The following is a 4,262-nucleotide window of genomic DNA, read 5'->3' as shown; positions in this document are numbered from 1 at the left end:
TAATAATAATAATAATAATAATAATAATACATGTGCATTAGCCTGATGTGCTCTCCGTGGGGGTTGTAGAATCGTTCTCCTTGGTGTGGATTCCAACCGTTTTACGCTCCTTTCAGAACAACTAAGTTTTTAGTTTGATCATTGAAAGGGCAGTCAGTCTGTTTCAACCCTGTCTATCAGGGTCAATAACCTTGGGAAGAGCCTTATAGGGGGTGCCCACTATGGATGGGATCGGCCGATCGGGCTGATCGCCCGACTCGGTCGCCTAAAAAACAAACGTGTTTTTTCCGTTTCAGGGAATCGAATCATGCGATCGTCCCGATCCTGCCGCAGTGGACACCTCGTATTAGTGTAGAAACTGAGGGCCTTTATTGTTTTCCTCTCCGTTCCCTGGTGCTCCCTGTTTGACCTTTCCTCCCAGTTGCCGAGTCATTGGGAGTTTCTCATATCTCATCACCGGAAACTGAGTGCACCTCTCTCGTTTTCCTCTCCTTTTCCTACCGCTGCCAGTTCCTAAGCCGATCGCGATCGTTTTATCTCGCAACTAAAGTTTCTCCCATTTCTCTCTCAGCATGTATTCACACTCTATATTTTCGTCTAGATCTATAATCAATGTATATAACTTACCGCAGAGTGATAACAAGTCTCTCTCTTGAGGACAACGGGTTGCGAAAATTTGTTGTTCTTGTCTCAATATGAGTTCCAATGAGATGAAGAAGGGTTTGAAAAGTTTCAGTTCGTAACCGAATGAAGGAAACAAATTTTTTCTCCTCCCTTAAAACTTCATCCAAAAGATGGTGAAATTCTCCAAAATCACCTCTTTGCAGAAAAATATGATATGTCCAGTACCGTTTTGGGACCCGGTGTCTTCTTTTCATCCTAAACAATAAGACTAATTGAAAATCCTCCATTATTGCTCAACACAAGGGTTGCAAACTCAATACGATTTAGATCTACTGTGTTAAAGACAACACCGGATGTTCACGAATGGAAAGCCAGATGAGACCAAAACGTGTCACATTCGTTTTCTCCAATTTTTATGCCAATCAGGTAAATGGGTCAAACATTAAACGAAAGGGCTCGGAGAAGAACAAAAGTGCTTCGTGATCTAGTCGTTTGCCTGTTGGGCTCGCAACTGAAAGGTCATGGGTTCGAACTCCATTAGGGGCCCAATGTTGTATCCTTGGAAATGGCACTTACAGACCTCAGAATTACAAAGTTCTATCTTCTCAGTACCTAGTTTTGGGAAATTTGACGTCAAAGATATTGAGTTTCACAACATGTCAAGCTTTTTTTAATGCAATTCTTTGAATATTGGGAAAAGGACTAATAATATTCTTACGATTTTGACAGAGCAGATAAAGCATTTAGTTTTGAATCTCAGGGTCTTAGTAACTCAAAAGGTCCAAAAATGTCAGATAGAACTTTGTAATTCTGAGTTAGTGACAACCTACTAACTTCACACACGTACGAGACGGTAACCGGCTATGGTCGGGAAAAGAACTTGGCAGTTTGTTAATGTGTGAGTATTTGACCGGCTGCTGGTACCGTATGCTTCCCGGAAATCTGAATATGCCCCTGGGTGGTCTAGGGTCTGATGTGGATATAATAACTATAAATTGTAAAGTGCATAGAGAGTGACGAAGAGCGATTATATGCGCTGTACAAAATATGCGTTTTATTATCATTACATAGGTGCTATTATCACCTTTATCATCATTATTATCATCATCATCATCATCATCATCATCATCATCATCATCATCATCATCATCATCATCATCATCATCATCATCATCATCATCACCATTATCATCATCATCATTGTATACAGCATAGAGTAAAAAGATTGAGACTTGGTAGTACATGTATTTCCAAAATATTTAATGACACCTTGAACGTTTGTCCCTCTACGGGCTTCATCAGAAACATCATCATCATTATAATTATTATAATAATGTGTTACTTTTATTCTTTAGTAGTAGTAGTAGTAGGAGTAGTAGGAGTAGGAGTAGTAGGAGTAGTAGTAGTAGTAGTAGTAGTAGTAGTAGTAGTAGTAGTAGTAGTAGTAGTAGTAGTAGTAGTAGTAGTAGTAGTAGTAGTAGTAGTAGTAGTAGTAGTAGTAGTAGTAGTAGTAGTAGTAGTAGTAGTAACAGTAATAATAGTAGAAGTAGTGTCTTCTTCTTCTTCTTCTTCTTCTTCTTCTTCTTCTTCTTCTTCTTCTTCTTCTTCTTCTTCTTCTTCTTCTTCTTCTTCTTCTTCTTCTTCTTCTTCTTCTTCTTCTTCTTCTTCTTCTTCTTCTTCTTCTTCTTCTTCTTCTTCTTCTTCTTCTTCTTCTTCTAATTCTTACTACGTGGCGTCGTGGCCTAGTGGTTAGGCTACCAGACCTCGTAATCGTGAGGTTGCCGATTCGGGGGTTCGACCTGCGGACCCGATGTTGTGTCCTTGTGAATGGCACTTTACACGAATCTCCCTCACTTAATTAAGGTTGGAAAGGGTACCCGGCCCATAGACAGCGAAAGATCTTGTCAGTATGTTAGTGTTTTAACGCCTATAAATTCCCGCTTGAAGTGTATGCTTCCCAGGGAGTTGAGGTTGTTTCTGAATGCTCCGATGTCTGTTGAAGTAATAGTATAGACTGTAAAGCACATAATATAAAGCTTGCTGTTGTACGGGGATTTGCGATATACAATAAATGCTATCTATTATTATTACTACATTGATGTTCCACGGTAATTACAGATCGGTGCAATCTTAAGATTGCGCTGGGCGTTTTGACGATTGTATAATTGTATCATTCTTGTGAGCTCTTCAGTTTTATATGTTAACTTTAATTTTAATTTTAATTTTAATTTTCTGATTTTTACACTTTTGAAAATATATTATAAAGTGAATGTTAGTTGATATGAGTAAAAAAATAAAGATGGAAGTGAATTTAAAAGGAAAGATATTTCAAAAGTATAACACACATTAAGTGTACCTTGTGAACTTTGAGTATGATGCCAGGCATTGAATCATTCTTGTGAGCTCTTCAGTTTCATATATGCTAATTTAATATTAATTTTAATTTTCATATTTTTACGCTTTTGAAAATGTATGTTATGGGTATGTTCCTTGGTGTGCGTAAAAGAATAATGATGGAAGTGATAATTTTTATATTAAAAAAATAAAAATAAAGTATCAACGCAATCTTTAGATTGCCGCGCAATTATACGATCATTAAAACGCGAAGCACAATCTTAAGATAGCACCGATTGGTATTTAGCGCGGAACACATACCCCAATTGGTCACTTCGAAAAGTGCTGTTTTGAGAAAATCGTAGGTAAAGTTTTTGCCCCTTGTTCAGTTTCTTTAAAATACAAGGAAAGTTTTCTCTATATCCAAACAAATATGTACACCAATGAAACCAAACTTTTCTTAAAAGTAGGGCAATGCCCACTTTTGGTGTAGGTCAAGATTTCAGGAAACGCCGATATCTGGGCTTTCCCCCTTGTCCTTTAAAGCGCCCAATTACACTACAGACAATGTTCCTCGCTGATATAGTGTTTCCCCCGCGTCAACGAGGGGCTCTGCAGTTCCGACTTTTCTCAGGGTTTACTCCTCTTTTAGTTTAGTTTTTTTTAAAGTTTTAGTAGAGGTTTTTTTATGGCGCTCGCAACTGCATAAGGTCATATGAGCGCCAAGGGGTGGATGTCAACAAAGCAGTCCATGCAGGGAATCAGGCCCACTCTTCTCAGCTCTCTAGCTTCAACAGCGCAAAGTCTGCTTCGACTTTCAAGGCACCCGGGAAATAGCGTGCACAAGAGTGTGACAAACATATAAAAGAAGTAGAGGAAAATGACGATAGTAAGGATTAGCAAAGAAAAAGCAACAGTCCCCCGTTGCATTCATTTCAGGCACAGTTATGAGCATGGCATTGATGAATCACCCCATGTACAATTCTACTGGGCATAAAAATATGTTAATTGCCCCCCCTCCCCCCACCTTGGGGAATGGACTAAAGACACTTAAGTCAGTAGCACCGCCCCGGGGGTACTTACTCGGCTTTCTTCTCTGTCTGCTGATCGAGATTTTGGTAGAGAGTTTTAAAAAATGCCATCGAAATTTAAACTCATGCTGAAACAGAACAATAAAAACAATAAACGTATCCCCCCTCCCCCCTCCCTTTTTAAAATAACTTTTGTCCATACGTAGTACACTCTGTTCTGCTCTTTCTTAATTAACGTGATTAATAAATAAATAAAAAATAAAAATAAATTAC

The 4,262-nt window shown here is 38.6% G+C and overlaps 1 protein-coding gene across 1 annotated transcript in view; it reads left to right on the top strand.

Annotated features, from left to right (window-relative positions):
* Window positions 1–4,262, top strand: part of LOC101851949 — a gene marked incomplete in the record, with an annotated part of 10,204 nt that overhangs the window by 3,605 nt on the left and 2,337 nt on the right.

The sequence above is a fragment of the Aplysia californica genome, unplaced genomic scaffold (genome assembly GCF_000002075.1).
Source record: "Aplysia californica isolate F4 #8 unplaced genomic scaffold, AplCal3.0 scaffold00194, whole genome shotgun sequence".
Lineage (NCBI taxonomy): Eukaryota > Metazoa > Mollusca > Gastropoda > Aplysiida > Aplysiidae > Aplysia > Aplysia californica.
Note: the sequence above shows the minus strand (reverse complement) of the source record. Positions and strands in the feature narration are given on the sequence as shown.